The sequence below is a fragment of the Mixophyes fleayi genome, chromosome 7 (assembly GCF_038048845.1).
Source record: "Mixophyes fleayi isolate aMixFle1 chromosome 7, aMixFle1.hap1, whole genome shotgun sequence".
Lineage (NCBI taxonomy): Eukaryota > Metazoa > Chordata > Amphibia > Anura > Limnodynastidae > Mixophyes > Mixophyes fleayi.
Genome location: NC_134408.1, coordinates 11,627,624 through 11,655,115, shown reverse-complemented (window position 1 = coordinate 11,655,115; position 27,492 = coordinate 11,627,624). Strand labels below are relative to the sequence as shown.

General features: G+C 41.4%; 1 protein-coding gene across 1 annotated transcript in view; it reads right to left on the bottom strand.

The window, feature by feature from the left end:
• The window catches only part of LOC142098455 (uncharacterized), a 584,882-nt gene that overhangs the window by 396,448 nt on the left and 160,942 nt on the right, over positions 1-27,492 (bottom strand). The window lies entirely within an intron of this gene.

The following is a 27,492-nucleotide window of genomic DNA, read 5'->3' as shown; positions in this document are numbered from 1 at the left end:
GCAGGTGCTTCTGATTTATTCATATTTAATTGTATCTTACATAAAAAATTGACTTTTACATTTATTAATAAAACTGTCAAAACACTATTCTCTGCTGTGTGATTGACACATCATTACATTATTATATTGTGCACAAATAGGGTAATGAAACTTTTGCATTCATAACTAATGCTATCAAGCAGGCCCGACTCCCCCTGTCTGAACCAGCCACCTCTGCTGCGCGCTCCCCAGCTCCCTCCCCCGTGATGCTGTGCAGCCAGTTACACTGGTGAGTTTCCTGTTTTTTTTTTTTATTTGCTTTTTTTTTTTACTGAAGAGGGGGGGGGGGGTGCTGCGATTTTCGGGGGGGTCGCGGGGGTGCTGCAATTTTCGGGGGGTGCCCGCGATTTTCGGGGGGGTCGCGGAGGTGCCCGCGATTTTCGCGGGGGGGGGGGGGGTCGCGGGGGTGCCACGATTTTCGGGGGGGGGTTGCTGGGGTGAGAGCCAGGGGGTGCTGGGAAAGGGGGTGAGAGCCAGGGGGTGTTGGAAGAGGGGGTGAGAGCCAGGAGGTGCTGGGAGAGGGGGTGAGAGAGCCGAAGGGGGTGCTGGGAAAGGGGATGAGAGCCAGGGGGTGCTGGGAGAGGGGGTGAGAGAGCCGAAGGGGGTGCTGGGAGAGGCTGGGAGAGAACGTAAGGGGGTGCTGGGAAAGGGGATGAGAGCCAGGGGGTGCTGGGAGAGGGGGTGAGAGCCAGGGGGTGCTGGGAGAGGGGGTGAGAGAGCCGAAGGGGGTGCTGGGAGAGGGGGTGAGAGAGCCAAAGGGGGTGCTGGGAAAGGGGATGAGAGCCAGGGGGTGCTGGGAGAGGGGGTGAGAGAGCGGAAGGGGGTGCTGGGAAAGGGGGTGAGTGCCAGGGGGTGCTGGGAGAGGGGGTGAGAGCCAGGGGGTGCTGGGAGAGGGGGTGAGAGCCAGGGGGTGCTGGGAGAGGGGGTGAGAGAGCCGAAGGGGGTGCTTGGAGAGGGGGTGAGAGAGCCAAAGGGGGTGCTGGGAAAGGGGATGAGAGCCAGGGGGTGCTGGGAGAGGGGGTGAAAGAGCCGAAGGGGGTGCTGGGAAAGGAGGTGAGAGCCAGGGGGTGCTGGGAGAGGGGGTGAGAGAGCCGAAGGGGGTGCTGGGAAAGGGGGTGAGAGAGCGGAAGGGGCTGCTGGGAGAGGGGGTGAGAGCCAGGGGGTGCTGGGAGAGGGGGTGAGAGAGCCGAAGATGGTGCTGGGAGAGGGGGTGAGAGAGCCGAAGGGGGTGCTGGGAAAGGGGGTGAGAGCCAGGGGGTGCTGGGAGAGGGGGTGAGAGAGCCGAAGGGGGTGCTGGGAAAGGGGATGAGAGCCAGGGGGTGCTGGGAGAGGGGGTGAGAGAGCCGAAGAGGGTGCTGGGAAAGGAGGTGAGAGAGCCGACGGGGGTGCTGGAAAAGGGGGTGAGAGAGCGGAAGGGGGTGCTGAGAAAGGGGGTGAGAGCCAGGGGGTGCTGGGAGAGGGGATGAGAGAGCCGAAGATGGTGCTGGGAGAGGGGGTGAGAGAGCCAAAGGGTGTGCTGGGAAAGGAGGTGAGAGAGCCAAAGGGGGTGCTGGGAAAGGGGGTGAGAGAGCTGAAGGGGGTGCTGGGAGAGGGGGTGAGAGAGCGGAAGGGGGTGCTGGGAAAGGGGGTGAGAGCCAGGGGGTGCTGGGAAAGGGGGTGAGAGAGCCGAAGGGGGTGCTGGGAGAGGGGGTGAGAGAGCCAAAGGGGAAGGGGGTTCTGGGAGAGGGGTGAGAGAGCCAGGGGGTGCTAGGAGAAGGGGTGAGAGAGCCAGGGGGTGCTGGGAGAGGGGGTGAGAGCCAGGGGGAAGGGGGCGCTGGGAGAGGGGGTGAGAGAGCCAGGGTGGTAGGCGGTGCAGGAAGAGGAGTGAGAGAGCCGGGGGGCAGAAGGTGCAGGAAGAAGTGTGAGAGAGCCAGGGGAGTAGGTGGTACAGGAAGATGTGTGAGAGCCAGCGGAGAAGGTGGTGCAGGGGGTTAAGTGAGAGGGACAAAGGAGAAGATGGTGCAGGGGCATAGGTAAAAGAAAGTGTAAAGGGAGAGACATCTTAAGAATGGGAATGTCAGGGATGCAGCCATCATAAAACACAAGTAGTAATGAAGAATGGAAATGCACAGAGGGAACAAGTGTTAAAAAAAAATCAAAAATCAAGCCTTCATACTCCATTCACTTATATTTTCTATACCCCAACTCCTAAATTTCTGCTTCGACCACTGCCCTCTATTCCTGCTCCCGACTGCCTATGTGAGCTGACAGCTGCTGATCCCTCCTCGCCCAGCGCACCCACTAGGAGAACAGAACACAGGATGCCATAATCAGGTAAGTTCATATATTTTCTCGTGTGCAATATGTTTTTAACCATCCTTTCTTGAACTGGGGACACTACAGCGTATCCAATAATGTTTAACACTATGTATTGCTCATTATTGCGCTGTAATGTTTTTTGCATATTTACCTGTACAGAGATTTTTAATTAAGAGGAAAAAACATTGCTTGTCATAAATTTTATCTGTAATTGTGTCAATATATCTATTTTTGTTTGCATTGTAAATGATGTATTAAGCTGCTCTTGGGACTCACACTCAGTATCTGATATGCTGTACCAATTTTTATTTGTGAATGAGTTTTTACCTGAGCTTTACTAATGATTTGGGGGCACTACTATGCCATAATATGATTTGTGGGCACTTCTGCATGACCAAATATGAATTGAGGGTAATACTATGTGGCATAATATGACCTTGGGGCACTACGATGTGGCATAATATGAACTGGGCACACTACGGTGTGGCATCATATGAACTTCTGCCAAAGGCAAGTCTTTCCTTGTTGAATATGACGGGAGCCCAAAGAAGTTGCTGTATCGGGGCCCAAAATTCCTCTTGTCAGCCCTGCCTGTGAGTCAAGGGGGTAGACGCCTCCAGGTAAATAATCTAAATGTTTCCTATCTAATCAAACTGATGGATCACATCCAATTATCTCTCACCCACCTCCTCTATCCCCCTTAATTTATATACTGTGTTATTTAAAATGAATAGAAAAGATGCATATCCAATTACTGTAGTAAAACAAAAATATTTTTCTCTGACATTTTGCTGTAGATGGAAATATTTTTAATGCGGTCGTGTGGGTTCAACTGATCATTCAATAGTTATGTTTTTTTTAGATATATGTTAGTTTTATTTCATGTGGAATGATTCATGAAAATTCTGCCATTACTATTTAATTGAGGGAAAAGGGTACCTGTTACCTATATGTGTGTGTAAGTACTCTGTTTGTAGTTGTTATTTTGTGGGAGATTTGAAAAAAGCAAAACATTGTTTCCTACAGTGGCGTCTGTATAATTGGTGGTATTGCTGTAGTATGGGGTGGCGTGCTGGTGGCAATGTTGTAGTGTGTTTGGTGCTTAGTATTGCTAATAAGTAGGAGAGGGTATTGCTATAATGTGGGGGGTGACGCTGGACGCTGTAATGTGGGGGGTGATGCCGGTTGCTGTAATGTGGGGGGTCATGCTGGACGCTGTAATGTGGGGGGTGATGCTGGACGCTGTAATGTGGGGGGTGATGCCGGATGCTGTAATGTGGGGGGTGATGCCGGATGCTGTAATGTGGGGGGTGATGCTGGACGCTGTAATGTGGGGGGTGATGCTGAATGCTGTAATGTGGGGGGTGATGCCGGATGCTGTAATGTGGGGGGTGATGCTGGATGCTGTAATGTGGGGGGTGATGCTGGACGCTGTAATGTGGGGGTGATGCTGGATGCTGTAATGTGGGGGGTGATGCCGGATGCTGTAATGTGGGGGGTGATGCTGTACGCTGTAATGTGGGGGGTTATGCTGGATGCTGTAATATGGGGGGATGATGCTGGACGCTGTAATGTGGGGTGTGATGCCGGACGCTGTAATGTGGGGGGTCATGCTGGACGCTGTAATGTGGGGGGTTATGCTGGATGCTGTAATATGGGGGGATGATGCTGGACGCTGTAATGTGGGGTGTGATGCCGGTTGCTGTAATGTGGGGGGTGATGCCGGTTGCTGTAATGTGGGGGGTGATGCCGGTTGCTGTAATGTGGGGGTCATGCTGGACGCTGTAATGTGGGGGGTGATGCCGGTTGCTGTAATGTGGGGGGTGATGCTGGACACTGTAATGTGGGGGGTGATGCTGGACGCTGTAATGTGGGGGGTGATGCTGGATGCTGTAATGTGTGGGGTGATGCCGGTTGCTGTAATGTGGGGGTGATTGATGTAGTATGAGTGTGTGTTATTGCTGTAATTTGGGTACTAATAATGTATTGTCATGGTGTTTATTGATGTAATTGGGGTGCTAATAATGTAATGTTGAGGGTCATTAGGAGAAATAAATACCCCCTCCACACACACACACACACTCATAGTACATCATGTTGTACTGCGCCAGCATCAGTGTGCAACAATATAGTGCATGGAGCCCACAACACGTGGGCCTGTGTGCTTTGAATGCCAGGGCTGATTTTTAGTCCCAGTCCGGCCCTGCTATCAAGCCATATCTCTACGCTAACAATAGTCGTAAGTATATTGTGAAGGTGCTCCATCTACGGAGCGCCTTCAGCGGCGATGCGCAGGGCAACTGACAAAGTGCGCATGCCTCAGATCAAGATATGAGCTGGTCGGAAGTCAGCCTATATCAAAGAAGGATACAGAGAGTAACATATGAACTGACAGGATGTCTGCTCATACAAAGAACAGGAAGTACATATAAGCACAGTCAGAAGTGAATCAACACTTCAGGCAGTGTGTGGGGGGTGGTGAATGTCACTGCCCCCCACCTGAACTAGTGCATGTTGGGTCAAGGGTTATATAAACCCTGACCCAGCTTCTAATTAGTCTCTTTTTATCTCTGCACTACACTTACCTGGAATATTCAGCACACGTAGAGCACACTTTTCTAGACACACTGCAATATTCTACTGCAAGGTATCTTTTCCCTTTAACTCTGCATTTATATCTATATCGCTTTAACTGTTATCCTGCAATATCATCTTTATATTACCTATAATCTACCTGTATTTTGTGTAATCTGCCTGCATTTTATATACTTCCATATTCTGCATATTCCCGTCCATGGCCTTATCTGTGTGGAGTTTGTATGTTCTCCCCGTGTTTGCGTGGGTTTCCTCCGGGTGCTCCGGTTTCCTCCCACACTCCAAAAACATACTGGTAGGTTAATTGGCTGCTATCACAATTGTGTGTGTGTGTGTAGTTCTCTGTACAGCTCTGCGGAATTAGTGGTGCTTTATAAATAACTGATGATGATGATGATCCTGTCTGTATTTTATGTACTTATATATTCTGCATGCATTATAATATAGTCTTCCTGCATTTTATATGTACTGTTTTTACTGTACTTTCTGCAATAATCCTGCCATCTACTGCTAACCCTACAATATAAATGCAAATCCCTACAATGGATACCTGATTATCCCTACGCTGCAATGCCGCTTGCGCTCTTTCTCTCCCTGACTCTCTCTCTCTCTCACTCCCCCCTCTCAATACATATACATACACACACATAGAGAAAGAGCAAGGACTGATAATACACTTATCTAAATTCCTTCTACTTTTCTGCATACATACACCCAGACATACAGTACATACATATATATATATATATATATATATATATATATATACACATATATATATATATATATATATATATATATATATATATATATATATATATATACACATATATATATATATATATATATATATATATATATATACATATACATATATATATATATATATACATATATATATATATATATATATATATATACATATATATATATATATATATATATATATATATATATACATACACACATACACACAAATGAATCCATGGAAATTAAATACACCACGAGGATTACAGAAAAAGACAGTTAATTTAGCACATTATAAGATTTGAACTGGAAACTCACTTCTGAAGTGGCTTAGTAAAATATATAATAACATTATGGGGCATATTTAACAAATCACGGTAGTGCACTATTGTGCACTTACCGTGGAAATAAAGTCCCGATGTGCCCTCCGCAAATTTATTAAAGGTGCATCGCAGCAGATATCATGGATATCTGCTGCTTTGCACTCCTGATCGTTTTTGCGAGCAGTCACCATTCAACAGAATGGTGACTGCTCTGGCCGCAATCTAAGAATTCCCGAAAAAAAATTTTTTTCGGGAACTTGTCTTGATAATGTACCAGCTGAAGCTGGCGTACATCATCCGAATTGAAGAAATCCACTGCTGTCAGCTCTGCTCCGAAGAGCAGAGCTGGACAGCGCATGTGTGGAGAGATCACATGATCCCTCCCTGTAACTCAGCGCGCTCTCTCTGCAACGATATTTGCAGAGACAGAGTGGGGACTTTGTGCACTGCACATGCGCAATTAAAGGAAGAAGAGGAAGGAAGAGGAGATCCCGAGACAGCGCATCCGAAGACGGGGGTAAGTGTGATTTTTTCTATCACAGAAACAGCAGTTTTTCGGAACTGCTGTTTCTGTGTTCCCTTTTTAATAAATTTGAAAAATAGTTCAATCCTTGTCCTTGCGATAAGGATTGATAACTATTTCTCACTTTTGCCGATTAATGATAAATGTGCCCCTATGTCTGTTAAAACTATAATGTATTATCTGTATTGTATGTAAGCAATTTAATGTACTGTGTACATGATCTTGAAGTTATCCTTGTAAAGTAAAAGATTTATACCTTCCATCTGTTTATATGTTTAGATAACGGAGAGAAAGGATGAATTAATGGTTTGTTTATATTGATAGTGCAGTATAGGGAAGTGGATGATAGATAGATTGGTATTTATTTAGGATTAACACATAATTGGGCAGCATGGTGACTCAGTGGTTAGCACTTCTGCCTCACAGCACTGGAGTCATGAGTGCAATTCCCGACCATGACCTTATCTGTGTGGAGTTTGTATGTTCTCCCCGTGTTTGCGTGGGTTTCCTCCGAGTGCTCTGGTTTCCTCCCACACTCCAAAAACATACTAGTAGGTTAATTGGCTGCTATTAAATTGACCCTAGTCTCTGTGTGTGTGTGTTAGGGAATTTAGACTGTAAGCCCCAATGGGGCAGGGACTGATGTGAGTGAGTTCTTTGTACAGCGCTGCGGAATTAGTGGCGCTATAAAAATAAATGGTGATGATGATGATAATGGTGGGCTATTAGGCGTGAAGGTCAATAGATGTGTAATACGTGGGTGGTACAGAAGCTAGTCAAATAAAGGAATCACATAAATTGCTCTTACAGGTATCTATTTAGGACGCATTAGTGTCATAATGGAGAATTCCCTGTTAACGTGCTACAAGGGAAATGTTTAAAAGAGATTGTGTAAAACAATGACTCCCAAGTACATCTAAGAAGTCACAGGAACATTTTATTTGATGTGGCTAAATTACTGAAAAAGTCACATTGTATTATATGCCAATAATTAATAAGATACGTTATTAATACGATCAAAGGCATTGTATCATTATAATCTAGGAGCACACAGTATCCTATAACATATACCCACATGTAGGCCTGATGCAAATACTACTGTCTGTATATCTCCTGTAAGGGGCTATTTGTTAGATATTCACAGGAATATAAGATGAGGTTGTAGCAAAAACAATATGGGGTTTATAGCAGTTCACTACATATAATGATAGTCTCAATACAATATCTCTGGATATTGCAATAATAAAAAGAAGACAAGTGGAAACTCTCTCTGTGCCAATGCAGGAATATAACACTCTGTTGCAATGCAGAAATATACACAGTCTTTACTGTGAGTGCTCTGCAGAGTGAGCAAAGATTATTACTGCAGTCCATGTCTGAGGATACTGTGAAGAGCTGTATGAATAGCCTGCAGATGGGGCTTCTCTCAATTGGTGAGGGAGGCCATTTGCAAAGATGCTATTGTAGACTTAATTTAATCCCAGCACCTCTAGGCGTCTCAATGTACTTGGAGAGGGCTGATAAACCTCACAGACTCGTCTCACCTTTTCCGTATTTTCTTTTCAACACCGTGCCTTCATCTGAGTCAGTTTCTGTTTTCAGGTTATTGGTTCATGTTGGGTCCACCAGGGGTTGACTTGAGAAATTCCTACCTGACTCCCTTAAGACCACTTGCAAGTAAAGGGGATGAACTACTTGGCACGTTTATTAGGATAAAGGCTTAGTTACCTATGACCTAGCACTTAACACCTAATAAGTAAATGATTTGTTCTCTGGATGACAATAATGGAAAAAGATGCAGAGTGATACAACCAAGTTTGTTATGGCAAGTGTTGGAAAATACTATGGGGGTATTCAATTGTTAGCGAGATCCCCGGAAAACGAGTGCTCTAAAAATATTAGCGTTAATACGGTAATTACTCGCTGAATTTCATCTCGCAGCTTGAAATTCAGCGAGTAAACTACCGTATTAATGGTATTTACGCGCATATTACCGTATTAACGCTAATATATTTTGAGCGCTCGTTTTTCCGGGGATCTCGCTAACAATTGAATACCCCCCTATGGGTCTGATTCATTAAGGAAATTAAAGCAAACAAAAGGAGTAACTTTGCATATTGGCAAAACCATGTTACATTGGAGGGGGAGATAAATGTAAAATGTGGGGACAGATTTATAGTTGGAGTAGGGCATGTCCTAGATCAAATTTACATTTCACTGTAAAAATAAAACTATTAAGTATTTGTGTGCTACATGAAAACACAGCCAGTATTTATCTTGTGTGCAAAATAATAAAACTTATTTACACCCCTTGCATTGTACCATGGTTTTGTCCAGGAGTAAACTTACTCCTTTTTTTGCCTTACTTTCCTTAATAAATCGGGCACTATAGGTTGAATGATACAATAGAATATAAACATCAAGGGCCTGATTCATTAAGGATCTTAAATTAAGAAGTTTCTTTTTTAAGTCTCCTGGACAAAACCATGTTACAATGCATGGGGTGCAAATGAGTTTTCTGTTTTGCACATAAGTTAAATACTGACTGTTTTTTCATGTAACACACATATACTTGATAGCTTATTTATACACTGAAATTTAAAGTTGATATTTGTGCTACATGAAAAAACAGTCAGTATTTAACTTATGTGCAAAACAGACAACTGATTTGCACCCCTTGCATTGTGACATGGTTTGTCCAGGAGACTCAAATTATAAACTTCTTAATTTAAGATCCTTAATGAATCAGGCCCCAAAAGAGTATGTGATAAAATATAACATTTGAATACAATTCACAAAATGTTGCATTATGTAGTGGAAGAATAAAGACATTGCAAAAGGCAATTGCAGCAATAAGAAGATAATGAGTACTATGTGTGGCTAGAACACAGTAATTAATTTTAGGTGTTAGTACTCAGCTTAGAGAAAGTAGATGGGGACATGTAACAGTATCGCATTACATTAGAATTCTCTACAAATATCGGTACTTTGTACTAATGAATAGGGTTTCAAAGAACTGAATACAGGTGCAATTGATTAAATAGAACTCACATAAATTAGCAAATGTACATTATAGACCAGAAATGTACTCCAATCATGAAGAATGCAGGTCATAATAGAAATTTTGCAGAACAATAATAGGGGTTATAATCCCTATTTTCAGATAGTGTAAAGAAATTTCAGTATGAACAGATAGTAAGCTCTGCGTGTGGGGAGATCCAGCACACAATCCCCAGCAGTGTAGGGTAATGTAGACTTTCACACGAGCATACTGGACTCTCTGTTTCTCTAGCATCAGGACCCTTGGCAGGCTCATCTCTGGCTATAACAGGCTCCCCTTAGGGATTGGCACTGTCATCTGATATTCTTCCAGCTAGCACTAATAATCTTGCAGCCATGTACTACAAATTGGCAGCTTTCTGCACCAAACGTGCAGCCATGTCTGTATGTGTAGAAGATAAAGGAAAATGGAAAGAGCAAACTCTAGTGGCAATTCTGGAATTAAAACAAAAAGATTTATATCAATACTAAATTTGAAAAGTTAAGAACCACACTATCATTGAGAGCAAATTAATAATAATCACTGATATACCCGTAACTCCAATAAAAATGTATTTATTAATAATGACACATATTAGCATAAATGAAAATAAAAGCAATGACAATAAGATACAGATCGATGGATGGTATTAATAGAAAACGCCTAAAGTATAACCTCAGAGTGACAGAAATACTTGTAAAAAATCGCAACACTGGTATGGAAATACATAAAGCCATGTAAATAGAAGTTGATTTGCAACAAACAAATCAAGCAGGAAATGTATGATGGATATCTCAAGATGTATGAAGGATAATTACAGCTCCTTGACTTACACCAATCACAGTAGAATAAACATTAGTTTTTTCAACTAGAGACAACACTAAAGTAATTAATGGAGATCTGACAGCTACCAAAATGGGGTTCTCGCTGTCTGCACCCGGTCTCATTAGACTATCATCATCATCATCAGCTATTTATATAGCGCTACTAATTCCGCAGCACTGCTCCAATAAACCCACAGCCAGTCTGGAGTTTCTGTTAGGTAGACAACAAATCAACCCCTATAGTCTTGTTACGAACCTTGGAGATATATACCATTATAACAGACAGCCTTAGGGAATGATATTATATCCCTTCATGCATGTGTTTAGAAGGTATTTAATAGACTGATTCATACGCGAATCTGCCATTTGATTTAGGTTTGAAAACATCTAGACAAGGGGTCAAAGACTTACAGTGTTATCTACCTATATTAATACAATATGATGCTCTGAATCAGGTGTAGGAGGAGCTTACAATACTGAAGTTTACAAAGCAATAGCTCTCTGTATTATATAGGAGACGTCAAAAGTGGTGCAGACAGCAGTTTTGATTTTCACTTTTTGTTTGAGCACCTGCACTTGTTTTTATATTTCACCAATTTTACATATAATAATAAAAGTTAAGATTTAATTTAGGAATACTCTTTTTGATTCAAAATCACAAACTCAACGAGGAGTTGTTAGTGCACCTGTAATAACAAACTTCTTTTCCTCTTTTTGAGTCTTATTCGATTCAAATCTTACATCTCCATATCAGTAGTACAACCAGTGGGTGAAAGACATGTTCCTTTAAAAAAGGAGTGCACGCAGTCTAACAGCTAAATGAGCAGAGGATTGCTAATACAGTTCATGAATTTAAACATGCTTGGCATAGACATAATAAGAGTAAAAAAATAAGAAAAAAAAAATAGCTAAGCATCAGATAGGAGCAATTTCATATGCGTTTGGATAAGTAGGTTAGGGGAAAAACATAATAAATAATATGGATGATACAATTAATGCACCAACAGCAGCCAGACAGAGAAGGAGACACAGTGATCTCTAAAAGGGGGTATTTAAAAGATGTTTGTTTGGCAGTGCAAATTGGAACATTCAGTTATGTAGAAATCCAATACACAGAAACCAGTTTACAACTAAATAGCATAAATGTATTATTTAAAATTGAACAGCACCTACTAATGTTATTCCACCATGGACAATTAGAAACCAGATCCATTATAGTACATCTGACACCTGGTTCATAATATCGCAATGATATTTGGAATTTTGAGAGAAAACCAAAGGTCTAATCTGTGGTATGAAAAAGTCTTATGGATCTATAAAGAGTCCCTAGGGAATATTATATAGCAATGAGGTATCTCAGTGTTATATAGTCTCACCTCTTTGGTTTTTACAATTTACCCGACTAATGTTCCAAAGTGCAGTAATATCTGTATCTTCTACACCGCTGTTCTGTGCATCTCATCTCGGGGCATCATCTCATAGAGATCTACTACTTGTTCCAGTATTTCCACACTGCTGTTCAGTGCTACCCATTTCTGGATTTCATCTCACAGACATCAGCTTTTGTTCCAGTGTTCCATTGCCTCAACTTCTGTCTGCTGCTTTTCGGCACCTCAGTGCTGTAATCCCTGTTAAGCTCATCTCTTACATATAGGTCTCGTCTGACACTCTACCGGACAGCCGCGACCTTTTGGGCAGGGGCTGCAAAGTCCATACCTCCTTGCGGAGGCTCCTGGTGAAGACAACCTGCCTCATTACATTCTGCGCCTTCGGGTCAGAGTAACGTCAAGTCAGACAGACCCAGGGATCCTATTCCTTGCCGTGAATTGTGACACTCAGGAAAGGACTGTCTAATGGTATCATTGCTCTAAATAAAGGATTGCTTTCTACATCATTAAAGAGAGTTTTACATGAACTGGTAGGCATTTACACAGTCCACCAAATGTCCAATTAACCTTAGTGGCCTGGGTCACCGATTCCAATGCACAGACGTTAATGCAGTCACAAAACTTACGTATGGTCTTTATCGATATGTGTTATAAAGTTTTAATTGTATTAACTAGTTAAGTATAGTATAACTTCTGATTGGACTGTATGAATGAAATCACTAAGTCAGTACTGTTATCTCATTAAGCTCAATATGCTGTGTTTAGTTGGGTAAAGGTCAGATTGTATGCACAGTTTTTAGGGAACATTTGCAATCAAAACAGGCCTGTTAATAAATCATTAGGTTAATGTAGAAAAAAAGCCTTTACAATAACACACACAACAAACATATGAAGTCCTTAGGGACAAGCACCACACAGTGAATCCGGAACTTGAAGAGTCCCTCTTAGAGGAGGTGAACTGACCCGAATAATACTGCATTGTTAAAGTACTTTATATAGATTCAATTGATCTAGACCTGAGTGGCCTATTGGAAAGACCACTAACTTCCCACCATTATCAATTACTTAGAGCACCTGATTCACGCAGGTGTCTATGGACTCCACATGGAGCAATGGTGTGTCTTACTGTTAGATAATACTAAAATTACCTTCCACAGATAGGCATATTTAATGATTTTAGAATTCCAGTGGAACCCAGGTCTCCTGGAATTAATCACTGCTCTTTAAATCACATATAGATGCCTTGCAGATTGTCAGCATCGATGTTCCCTTTACAATTAATTACTTACGCGTTTCTCCACTTGGTTATATGGCAGATTTCTCAGAGGCTTTGGGTAACAAATCTGCATCTTTATATTATAAGTGGCCAATCAAAACAGCCATAGATTAAGTAGATGAATATAAGCGTAACAAACAATAATGTTCATACTATCTAGAATGATCATTCATCTTGTTGGTGTAAAAAGTAAAACATAAAAACCATCAATAAAATTGTAATATATTTGGTATATTGCTAATTATGTTTTTATTTTTTGTTAATGTTTGTTCATACCAAATAAGCTTCTTTAAACAAAATGATGTCCATTATTAACTTAGCAATGTCGTTTTTTGGTGGGCGTAGCAGCGCCGCTACAGAGAGATGATGAAAGAACGCTCAATCTAATTCCTGTTTGACATAATGATCCTGTTTTAATAACCATCCTGAACTATATTGGAACAGTGCAGAATATGAGAACGTTCTTATGTCTGTGTGACCTATACCGCCCTGGTCTCTGCCTGTCACTTATTTATTATGCGCTAATCTTGGTTTCTTACCTCGCCACAGAGATTTCATCAACATCCTGGTGCATTTATGCATATCGGGTTTGGCTAAACAGATTTTGAAGCATTTGTATTGGATACGGCAACTTTGGGAATATTACTAATTTTAAAAGTGTATTTCTACCCAAGAAAGTTAGGTTAAGGGTTTTTCAAATCTCAAGGGTGCCCGCTATTATATTTATTGTTTGTGTATAATTATTTGTAGCAACAGGTTTTACATTTAGGCAGTGATTGAAGTGTGTCGGTATGAGACAGAATGTTGACATCCAAAAGAAAAAGGAATGTTCTAAGTGAGACACTCTGAATAGTTAATGGTTTCTTAAATTTTATAAAACTCAATACCTTTATTTAATTTTATTAAAATAAATTCCCATTTGATACAGATCAATTTGTAACAAAATGTTTAAAAACAATAGAGGTGAAGAAAGTAAAGAATGTGTTTAAAATAACTGGACGAACCACCAGTCTCGCTATGTGATATCTTGTGTAATTAAATAAAAATTGTTAATCATTCACCTGTGGTATGTTTCTTTATTGGTTTCTTGGTTTACAAACTGCACTTCAACGCACCAGAAAACCTAGTTAGTAAATCAACACCTTACAGAGAAATTCACACTGACCCTGATACAGAAACAAGAGTTATTTTACAAAGCTTTGTAAAGGCGGATGATCACCATATATCACTAATTATGTTTTTACAAATGAGTTACACACACATGAATTGCATCTTATAATCTCCAGTTTAAAGACTAATAATGAAAAAAAAAATACACCACATTAGCAAAAAATTTATTTTTTAATTTCTTTCCGTAGACACACACAGATACTAGTATAGCTGTAAGACAGAGGTGGGCAAACCAGTCCTCAAGGGTCATAAACAGTTCATGTTTTTTGGATTTCTTTAATCATGCACAGCTGAGTTAATCTATTTTGCTGGGTCAGTAATTATCCCAGCTGTTTCTACAGATAGAAATCCAAAAAACATGAACTGTTTATGGCCCTTGAGGACTGGTTTGCCCACCCCTGCTGTAAGACAACAGGAAGAACTTCAAACACTGCTCTTGTAACATTGAATTGACAGCAATCTGGACTATAACCATTTTCTAATAAAAAACTATTACTAAAATGTAATTTTTACCCAACGACCATTGGCAATTAGCAGAACTGTTCCAGATTCACCATATATTACGCTGCTCCCTTTTATTCCACTTTATGTTTACTTTATACATTTTTCCTGAGAATTTGAAACCTATTTACTTATATTTTTTTAACTTCATCAACAAAAATATTAGTGAAGTGAAAGGGAAAATCATCAACTTGATGAAGGTGATAGTGGTGATGATAATGATGATGATGATGAATGGCATCTTAATTTGTTAGAAATATTATTTAATATAATAGGTTTTTTTAAATCACAAAGCATGCTCTCCCCTCCAATGTAGTTCTACAAGCGTCATATACTCAAGCAGCTCATTCCTGCTAGGGCTTGCTGGGATCAGTAGTACCACATACACATATGCATATTTCTTTCATTCATCATCAAACACCACATGGGTCTTGTGGTGAGCTACAGTCTATTTCCATAGGGGTGTGGGACAGCCCACATTTTTCCCACTAGGGAGCTCAGCACATACTGAACAGGATGGGGCTGTGTCACATTATGTCTGGGGTACGCCGCTCTGCGGGTTATAGTGTGACCAGCCCGGCTTTTCATAGCCTGATGCTGGTTGCAGCACTTGCTGGGTGCCCCTACATTGTTTGAACCCCACAATAGCAGTAACCAACCCAAGCTATGATTACTGGTGATTAGATCACTTTTGGAGGGGGTACAAGCTGTTATAAAAATGTTTTATTTATTTAAACCTTTTTGGGGTTTTTCGCTGGAAAGGTCAATGCAGATGACCATCAGCGTGTACCATTGGTCCAGGGGTTAACCACCCCCAAAAAATTACCTGAATACACCTTTAGTGTACCCTGCCTACAGGCTACTTCCCTCCCCCATTCAGCCTCTTCAGACATCAAGAGGCACAAGTCAGGGATACGCAAATATCTTAATATGGACGTAGTTTCACTCATGTTTGGTGCTCATGCGCAGCACAAACAAAGTGTATTTCACACAAAAATCTCTTAATGAGCCTGTTTGTAAATAATGAGCCCATTAGTGTGCTGAAAATTGCTCTCCTCATGGTTTAATCATTGCATCCTCTGTATGAGGTTCTGGAGATGTCCGAGAGCTGAATTGTCATTTCCACATCCGATGTGATCCTATGTGGAAGACAGAGGAAGAGCAGGATAAATATTAGTAACAAAGCTGGATAATGTCAGTGATAACTACATAAAACTTATATTTATAACGAAGCATGTAAATACTGTATGAATAAAAGGTTTGTGCCCACCATGCCCATATACAGAGGTAAATGAACCAGGTACAATGTTCGGCTTTTCCTTGTTAAACACTCTGTAGCACCTATATCAGAGGATCCTAAGCTATAGACTTGGACACAAAGCATTGGCTGTGATGGACTGTCAATCATCTAAGTGGCTTTCTGAGATGCTCACTCTGCCAATCTATTGTGTTCTAACAATTAATATTTAAATTGCTAATCAGTTTTGATTGTTTTGCACAAATATACAATTTCCTCTCATTATATTGTAGCAATAAAATAGTTAAAGGACCCCTAGGCCCCAACATTAAAATCCAATGCCACTCTGTACTTGTTCTTGCATTTGTAAATGACATCATGCCAGAAAAGTCTCACAGTCCCGCTGTGAGTCAGTTTCAGGCTTGGTGTCATATTAAGCCCAGAGGCCTAGAGTAACATTTGTTATAAAGAAAGTGCAATACAAGAAACTTGCTAGGAATTATGATTCACAGAGCTTTTCCAGATTGGCAACAGGTTTGGGCTTAAAGAAAAACAGCAAGGGTTAATCCGATGATGTCTTGATGGACATTGCTGCTGAGCAGGTGCTGGAGGGATTACTGTGCCTATAAGATCCATTCAGTGTAAGGATCCTTTACCAGATGACTGAGTCTCTCAGAAAAGTGTGCAGTAATCCTGTTACCTGTACTCTGTATTATGAATCTGCTCTGTATTGACCACTGCTCCCTGCCATTCTGACCCTGCATTGTTTTATTACAGCTTATTTCTTCACTTGTAATCTGTGTGCACATGGTCATCTTGCCACTACATGCTACTGTGCTGGCAATGTACCTATGTGTATTACCCAAGGTTGATACCTATACTTACTGAACTATGGGTCAGCATGGAGGCTTAGTGGTTAGCACTTCTGTCTCACAGCACTGGGGTCATGAGTTAAATTCCCGACCATGGCCTTGTCTGTGTGGAGTTACTGTACGTGTCCTACTGTTTCTGTATCTGCACCCCTGCTCCAGGAGTAAGGAGATGCAAGTCAACGATATGTAGAAAAACCTACATAAAGATGCATTTTTGGTGTGCATGCTCAGTACGGAAATTAGTGTCTTATGCAAAGAAACAGACGTATGTCCAACTCTAAATGAGCCCTTGCAGCAGCAGAGTGATTAGTATTGGTGCCTCACAGCGCTGGGACAATGAGTTCAATTCCAACCAGGACCCTATCTGTGTGGCGTTTGTATGTTCTCCCTGTGTTTGCGAGGGTTTCTTCTTGGCCCCCCAGTTCCCCCCCCCCTTGAGGAGGGGTTAAGAAACCCCGATACCCTGGTTTCCTAGGAAATTGTTTGAAACACCTCTTGATAAGTCTGTTAGCATGAAGGCGTCTTCGTGGAACCCATGACGTTCCTCCAAACCACGATTCTTCTACTGAACCAGAAAATGGACCTGTCCTTGGACTTTTTTAAAATTGAGAATCTTTTCGATTACAAATTTCTGACGTTCATCCAGATCAGGTGGCCGAGTACTTGAGGGCTGAAGATATTGAAACTGACTTGAGTAGAACACCGGTTTGAGAAGGGAGCAGTGAAAAGTGTTTGGAATTCTCAAGGAGCAAGGAAGTTTTAACCTGAAGGCTACGGAGCTAACTTGTTTGATAATAGTGAAAGGTCCAATAAACTTAGGCCCAAGTTTTTTGCAGGGTTGTCTGAGTTTGATTTTGCGAGTAGAGAGACAGACCTTCTGACCTACTTTAAAAGGAAAAGTAATACGATGGCGGTCAGCAAACTTTTTAGACTGAAATGAGGCCCGCCTCAAATAAGACTGAACATTTTTCCAAATAATCTTGAGATTAGCTGCTGTGGAACGTATGTCCGGGAAGCCAGAAGAACTGAGCGAATACAGAGAATTGGACCTATGGTGAAACCCAAAATTACAATAGAATGGAGAAGTATGGATAGAAGAATGGTATGAGTTATTGTATGCAAATTCAGCACATGGTAATAGAGAAGACCAATTGTCGTGGAATTCTGAGGTGGTCAAATGTAAAAACTGTTCCAGGGATTGATTAACCCTCTCCGTCTGTCCGTTAGATTGAGGGTGGTATGTGGATGAGAGGCTGATGTTGATCCCGAGGAGGGTGCAAAAAGATTTACAAAACTGCGCAACAAATTGGGAGCCACGATCAGAGACAATATCTGTAGGGAGACCATGGAGCCGAAACACAAGTTGAGCAAAAAGTGTAGCTAGACCTCGTGCACTGGGAAGTCTAGTTAACGGTATGAAATGAGACATCTTACTAAATCGGTCAACAACCACCCATCTAGTGTTATGCCTTGCAGAAGATTTACAATAAAATCCAATGATAAGTGCGTCCAAGGTTTCAAGGGAATGGACAACCGGACAAGCTGGCCTGAAGGACAGTTCCTGGGAATCTTGCTACTTGCACAATTTTAACAAGACAGAATGAAGTTCCTGACATCTGAGGATAATGAGGGCCACCACACAGAATGTGAAAGGATCGCCACTGTGATAGAGATACCGGGATGCCCGGCGGTCTTGCTGTCATGAGCTTCAGAAAGGACCACTTTTCTTAAGTGGATTAGAACAAACAGGGTTCACCGGAGTTTCTGTGGGTGCTATCTTTTTGAATCTAGGAAGAGTGACCCCGAAGTCTTGAGTTAATCCATCATGAATGATAGATGATGGAATAATAGGCAGTGGTTCAGAAACTGGAACATTATGCGGCATGAAGCTCCTTGATAACGCATCCGCCCTGATGTTTTTAGAACCGGGTCTATAGGCAATAATGAACTTAAAACAGGTAAAAAAAGAGCACCCAGCAGACCTGTCTGGGGTTCAAACTCTTGGCAGACTCGATGTACTGAATATTTTTGTGATCGGTTATCACGGAAATTACATGAGTAGCTCCTTCTCTCCAATGACGCCATTCTTCAAAGGCCCATTTGATGGACAAAAGTTCCCGATTACCTACATTTAAGTTAGTTTCAGCCACAGAAAATTTACGGGAGAAATATGCACAAGGATGTAAACAGTGAGTATGAGGGTCTTTCTGGGAGAGGATAGCGCTAGCTCCTACATCAGAGGCATCAATCTCAAGTACAAAGGGAACATCTGGATTAGGGTGTCTGAGAACAGAAGCAGAGATAAATGACTTCTTGAGGGCTTCAAATGCGGTTACTGCTTGAAGGGCCCTATTAGTGGGATCCATTCCCTTACAGGTAAGGGCGACAATAGGGCTACCAGGTCTGAGAAACCACGGATAAATATTCTATAATAATTTGTGAAGCCCAAGAATCTCTGGATAGGTTTGAGGTTATTGGGTTGTACCCAATCCAGAATGGCTTGGACTTTAGTTGGGTCCATAGAAAAACCAGCAGAGGAAATTATTTACTCCAGAAATGACAACTTCTGTACCTCAAATTCGCATTTCTCCAACTTGGTGAAAAGATGGTGATCAGAAAGTTTTTGGAGAACCTGCTTAACATGTAGGTACAAAGACTGTGAATATATCAGGATGTCATATAAAATACACGAAAAACGAATTGGCCGAAAAATTCACAGAGCACTTCATTAATTAAATCTTGAAACACTTCAGGCGCGTTGCAAAAACCGAACGGCATGACCAGGTACTCATAATGGCCAGAATGTGTGTTGAATGCTGTTTTCTATTCATCCCCCTCTCTGATGTGTATAAGGTTGTATGCTCCGCGGAGATCATTCTTGGTGAAGACGATAGCAGACTTTGGTTGATCGAATAGCACAGAGATGAGGGGAAGACGGTAGGTGTTTTGGATAGTGATTTGATTAAGACCCCGATAGTCGATGCAAGGCCGCAATCCACCGTCTTTTTTTGATACAAAGAAACACCCGGCTCCTATTGTGATTTAGAAGGCCTAATGAAACCTTTTTCCAAGTTTTCCTCCACGTACTCCTGCATGGCCTTCGTCTCTGGACCAGAGAGAGCACAACCTCCCTTTGGGTAATCTAGAACCTGGAATCAAATCGATAGCACAATCAAAATCTCGATGTGGAGGCAGAGAGTCAGCCACTTTTTAGAGAACACATCACGGAACTCATTGTATTGAGGAGGAAGCTGCTCAGATGCTGGTTGCAAGATCCAGAGAGGCAAGGTCAAGCACTGAGGACTCCTTTGAGTAATCTCTCCTTTAACCCAATCCACTAAAGGGTTGTAGAGGGAGAGCCAGGGATGGCCCAAAATGAATGGAACAGATGGACAAGCAATGAGGTAGAATGACAGGGCTTCTGAGTGTAGAGCACCCACAGTTAACTGCAGCAGAGGAGTTTCATAAAGAATTTTGCCACCAGGCAGTGGACTACAATCCAGGCCACAAACAGTGATAGTAGAACCAAGCTTCACAGAAGGAATCCCAGAGGATTGAGCGAACCCGATGTCCAGGAAGTTGCCAATGGCACCACTGTTTATGTCTATGAACAAGCACCGTGAGTGATGCGTGCAGGAGCTAAGACTGCATTTTTAGGGGAGATGATTTGCAGACTTAGGCAAACTTTCCCCTCGTTCCCTAGCCATGCTCTTTTCCCAATTTGTTAGGACAGGAGCAGGAAAAGTGGCCCTTGATGCCACAGTAGAGACAGAGGCCTTGAGTCCGTCTTCTGTTCTTTTCCTCAGAAGGAAGACGATATGCTCCTAATTGCATGGGCTCTTCAGTGTCCGTAGATGCGGGAACAAAAGCAGAAGAAAAATATGGTGCCTCCTTTCCGCCTTCCTCTCCTTGATCCTTCTGTCAATTTTGATGGTGAGCTGCATGAGGGTCTCCAGAGATGTTGAAGAATGGTATTGTACAAGAGTGTCCTTGATCTGTTCTGACAACCCTAGGTGAAACTGACTGCATAACACCGGATCATTCCATCCGCTGTCTGTAGACCATCGTCTAAATTCAGCACAGTACTCCTCAACAGAGCGCCGACCTTGCTTCAAGGCCCTCAGATAAGCCTCAGCGGAGGCCACTTGATCCGGGTCATCATAGAGCAGACCCAAGGCATTGAAGAAGGCATCCAGGGACTGCATTATTGGACTTGTTGGGGCCAGACTATCCCGATGAGTTCTTCCTAGAAATTTTATGGCGGTTATAATGTTAGGCTGCCGGTAGTAAACTTACAGAACTGATGGAACAGGTCTTCGCCTGTAGCAGCCGCCTTTTCATGTAGAGCTTTATGTGATCACAGGTACTTGGATGGCCCCAGGTCTCAACTCTGAATCTAGTATAAGTTTATTAACAACACCGCAGCTACAGGGCCAGAGGAGGCTGTAAAGATGGTAACGGATGGTAAGACGTGTTGGCTAAACGATGACACTCCAGGAATAAACTGATGTATATTGGCAAAGTATGCTGGGACTTGTAGTTTCACAACACCTGGGGGTAAATGTATGATAGTCCGATTTTTTCAACTCGCCGGAAATCGGCGACTTTGCAGGTAAAATTTAAAGCGGCGATGGCTTGTAAATTTTAAATTTTACCTGCAAAGTCGCCGATTTCCGGCGAGTTGAAAAAATCGGACTATCACACATTTACCCCCTGGAGTGTCACAGGTTAGCTAACACTGTCCTAGATCAACATTAAATTTTTGTGAAAAAATAAAGCTATCAAGTATTTGTGTGCTACATGAAAAAACAGCCAGTATTTGTCTTATGTGCAAAATAATAAACTAATTTGCACCCCTTGCATTGTGATATGGTTTGTTCCAGAGAACATTTACTTCTTTTTTTGCCTTACTTTCCTTAATGACTCAGGCCCTAGGTGTTTAAGTATTCATATACATTTTGTTGCTATCTTAGGTTATTGCTCTGTCAATCATTGTTTGAAGTTCAAGATGTTTCCATTATTATATGTTGACCTTTTCAATGGTGAAGTATATTATTGATAGCAAAACAAAAAAAAAATCTTTAGTAGCCCACGTCTCTAGTAGCCCACGTCTCCCAGGTTTCTAAAGACCAGTTTAGAGTTTGTAACTGTAATTTGTATGTCTGAGGTGGTAAGTAGGTGGGCAGAGGGTTCCTTAGTTTCCCTCTGGTGTTGCAGATTCACTCAACATTACCCAACAAAGATTTTATTCATTTCTAACTAAGGTGGATGCACTGCACAGAAGATATTAAGGTGGAGGTTGATATTCAGTAAAAGTAACCTACACACACTGCTCCCCACAAACACACAGGGAAAAGGGTGTTACATGTAGCTTAAGGACTATTCTCATATAGCATTATTTACTGCAAGATTATGTTACATGCTAAAGTGTTATAATAGTTATAAAATTATTTTTTTAGAGAAGTTCAGTTAAGGATAATAGTGAAAGTCAATCTACCTGAAAATCAGAGACTTGGAGAGTATTTAGTTCACAACCGAGAATATCCTCCTGTTTTTCCCCATACTCACCAGCCAAGGACTGTTCCTTCACTTCTAATGGTCCTGTACTTCTCACTAATGGTCTCTCCAGGCTGGGATGTTCCACTTTGCAGATGATGTCTGATCCTCGGTCTCTCAGTGATGGAGTGATCACCAGATTGGCTGTACAGCAGTATGTGTTATCAGGCTGTCTCTGGGACTTGGTGACTGACATCTTATAAGTCTCGCAATCAGATATAAGATTATAGTTCTGACCTTCTTTCTCCTTCTTATACCAGCTCACACTCAGAGCATTAGGGAAATATCCAGAGATTTTACACTGTAGTTTATATTCATTGTTGAACAGGAATACGTTAGATGTATCGATATCACCAATGTGTGGGCGCCAGGGAAAGTCTGCAGAATAATTATTTCATTAAGCTGATTGGCTGAATAATACAGTGCAGTCCAAACACAATAGTATAAAAATTGTTATACATCTGTGTCTGTGAGAAGTCACAAGTAATCCATGTTATTTGTCTCCGAGGAATCATACATATATTTGGTTATAATTCCTGTATGTTATCATATATATATATATATTACCTGTGTTAGTTACTTGATTTTCAGTAAAACTCGGTCTGATACTGGGGTTTGTGAGCCGTCCCTGTATGTGTGGGGGAAATACTCTCAGCCTGAATCCAGGGCTGGCTCTCCCCTGCTGCCTCCATAGCAAATTTACTTAGCATTGAGACTAGTTAATCCCACCAGTGGCTACTAAAATAAAACTTGATTCTCGCTTTATATATAACTAATGATTTAATTTCTCATTGAATAATGTCATGTGGTAAGAAAGATATAATTTGGTTGTTGAGATCAGGAAATCCAAGCAAGGAATGTGTTAAGTTTTGGACATCCAACAACCCCTTATTTCTGGCCTAACTCCCCCCTCCCCATTTAGTGATAGGTGCATAGGCAGGTGTTATGTGTTACCCATAAGGGACAACAGTTTTATAAGATCTATGTGACAGTACAGTTAGTGCCTCACATGGCAGACGTTTATTTCTGAAATGAAGGTATGGTATGTTAAAAATACACAAGATAACATTCCACAACAGGACATTTGCTTGTGTGGTGTTTCCACCTTGAAATTAAATCCTACAAAAGGGTTCTCCCTCTACATTGTGCACCAACCCTACAGTTACTGGAATGTTGCTGGAGGACACCAGACAGACATGGGATCATGTACCAGGGTAGAGCTGTGGTGAATGTTGCACATAGAGAACAGGTTACATTGTATCTGATCAGGTTCTGTATTTTGTACATCGCTCCCCCAATGTAACTGTCAGTGTGTGCCCATAGCTGTAGTCCTCTAGCTGAGAATATTGAGTCCTTCAGAGTTATTCATCACATGTCTAAATTGGGCACTAGTTGCGACACTGATGTGGGGGTCCAGGCAAGGATCATCCACCTAACTGCTTTACTTTGAGGCACTTTGTAGGGATTGAAATTGTTGTAAAGTGGACATCTACTTTAATGAAATCATAGTATAAATAAATCACATTGTATGGTGTATTTACAGTATACATTGTTACCTGTTGAGGTCAGCATTGTGCGTTGAGGCTGTGTGAGAGATTCATGTTCCCACGTCACATACACAGGAACCTGGAAATCCCGGGGAAGTCTGCACTCACTTATAACATCAAATGTTTTCCCACTTTCAGTTTCAGTTATTTTGTTTACTGATGTTATTGTGTTACGTTGTTCTCCACTGGTCCATGTAACTGTAATACTATGAGGGTAGAACCTCTTCAGACTCAGAGAACATAGCACCTCCCCTGAGGAACAGATGGAGAATCTCACAGGTTCTATCACCTCCGGGGCCACTAGACATTAATAGGAGAACACTGTGAGCATAATGCAACATCTTTATCATACACTGAGTATGATACAGTATGATTATCATACACTGACGATAATATAATATCATTATAATACACTGAGTATAATACAATATCATTAACACACACTGTGTATACTAGAATATCATTATCATACACTGAGCATAATTGATGAAGAGTACATAAATACTCTATTATTTATGTTTCACTTTATAACATATATCAGAATTTAGCCACAATTGAATTAGCCCACTGATTAGGAACAAAACCTTCCTTCCCCCACTGGAAAAAAACAGTCTTCATTTGGTCAGTAATTTACATATGAAAGAATGTAGCCTGGTTCGTGTCAAAGGTAAACTCCGCCCACAAGAAAGGTTTTTCAGACACTTACACAAGGAGAGACTTCTCTTTTGGTGAGCTGCTGCTAGCCTGACCAGACATGCGCCCATGCAGGGAAGTGAGTTACATCATGGCCTACACAGGCCCTGACTAGTATGGAGTTTTTGAATGGAATGAATGAAAGGTGAGTGTGAGCTGGAAATACAGATGGTCATATGTGTAGAGTACATGAGAATGAATGATCATTTATACAGATGGTAAATGTGATTGTAAGCATTGGTGTTATACATGGTTCTGTGTTGGTTAAGTTTTGGTCATGGATGCATAGAGGGTAATTGGATGGTTCAGGAAGTGGTCAGATTGTTAAATATAACGTTTTGTTTTACTGTTGGTTTATAGGGAAGTTTGTGGCTCTGTATCTCTGAGACCATGTGTTAAAATGTGAGATGAATGGAGTGTGTCTGTGTGGCCTTTCTCCCCTCCCCCTGCACATACCCAATGCATTCACATAGGTATAGCTTAAAACATATACACACACACAAACACACACAATTACTTATATATTTATATTACAGGCAATTAGTGTAATATATGGCACCAAAATCTATAATTTGTGTAAAATATTGTAACGCTGTTTACTGTTTTATAATATAAAACAACACACTGTTAATAATGTTATATCTTGCTGTGGTTATTCTTGAAGCCAGTGGATTTAAAGGAATATAAGAATGATGTTTCTTAGGTTAATTTAGAAGTACCTTTGCGAGGAGTTGGTTGACGGTAATAGTAATATATATATATATATATATATATATCTCAGGATTAAATGGTCATACATACATTTGCTAGAATATTAAGGAGATTAAAACCCCTCAAAGGAGGAAATCCTTTTACAATAATACAATATCATTATCATACACTGAGTATAATACAATATCATTATCATACACTGAGTATTATACAATATCATTATCATACACTGAGTATAATACAATATCATTATCATACACTGAGTATAATACAATATCATTATCATTATCATACACTGAGCATTATACAATATCATAAACTGCAGATTGAAGATGTGTGACTTCCGCTGCTATAAACCCACAAATACACGTTAAGACCTAAATGCTAAATACTAAAATAAAGACACGACATAAGAGTTTGTTATCTATATCTACTTCCCCTAGACATAACTGAAAATCTCACAGAGCAAGTTGCAATATTGACAAACAGAGCTGAAATCATTACAGACAAGGCTCTTATTCCAGTCACTAAAGCTGCCAATCTATCAGAGGAGACAAACAACATTGTTAAGGAATAACATGGAGAGTCCAGGCATGTTTCAGTTGTCTGCTGATTCTTCTGTTTCCTTGTCATTGTTACAGGTTCTGCTGCTGCTATTGCTTCTACCCCATTTTCCTTATGGTCAGGAGAGTATTTCCAAGTGTTTGATTCGTGTACAGTTTGCAGAGTTGGTCTGAGTCTGTGTGTGAGCAATCTGCCTAACACTGCATACTTCTGGGTTCATCATTGACTCTGTCCTCAACTTCACACCACACACTCTGTACCTTACTCAATCTTGTGTCCACCACCTTTACAACATGGCCAAGATTTGCCATTTCCTTTCCTTGGATGCCAGCAATACCATCATCCATGCTTTTGTCATCTCCCGCCATGATTATTGTAATCTCCTCCCTGGCCTTCCTGTCACAGGTGTGCCCCCTGCAATATGTCCTGAGTACAGCGTCACAACTAATCTTCATCTCCCACTGCTCCTCTTCCACACTGTCTCTCTGCAAAGCCCTCCATTGACTCCACATTTCCTCCAGAATACAATTCAAGCTGCTGACTCTCACCTATAAAGCCCACAATAAGATCTCCCTCTCCTACTTCTCTGACCTTATGAAGAAATTCTCCCCTACTTGCCCCCTTTGTACAGTCAATGACCTTCACCTTTCCTATTACCACCTCACTCTCTCCTTCAGGACATCACCCACACTGCTCCCCACCTTTGGAACTCCCTGCAACATCTGATCAACCTACAATCATTCAAGTACTCCCTCAAAACTCACCTTTACACATTTCCGTACATACATCCAAACCAAGACTACTTCCCCCTCATGCTCCAACTGCCCCTTCCACTCATTTCCTTTCACCCCGATTGTCTCAATTTGCTTCCTCGTCCCATTCAAAACAGCTTCCTCCTCTCGCTCAACCTACTCCTTCCATTCGCTTCCCTCAACTTTTATCATCTCAATTTTCTATCCTGCCACTTATATGGTCACTCTCATGAGCTTGGCCCTCCCTAACTCCTGTCTCCTTGTCCTCTTTTAAGGTTTCTTTTGTTCTAGTTATGACTTCTAATGTAGTTGCTTTCTCTATTGTCACTTATTGCATTGATTTTCACTGATGCTATTGTTCCTCTTGCCCCTTACTATATGTATTTTATGCTGTTTAAATTTTGTTGATTGTACAGAGCTGCGGATTCTGTAGCACCTTATAAATCAACTATGATGATTTTGGGTGTTATTAGAGTGGAAATGAAATTTGTTCAATTACCACAATTCATATGTGTGTGCAGTCATTGGCTGGCAGTACTATTATTATTACCATTTATTTATTTCGCGCCACTAATTCCGCAGTGCTGTACAGAGAACTCACTCACATCAGTCCCTGCCCCATTGGGGCTTACAGTCTAAATTCCCTAATACACACAGACAGACACACACACACACCAGACACAGACAGATACACAGACTAGGGTCAATTTGTTAGCAGCCAATTAACCTACTAGTATGTTTTTGCAGTGTGAGAGGAAACCGGAGCACCCGGAGGAAACCCACGCAAACACAAGGAGAACATACGAACTCCTCACAGATAAGGCATAGGGCATTTG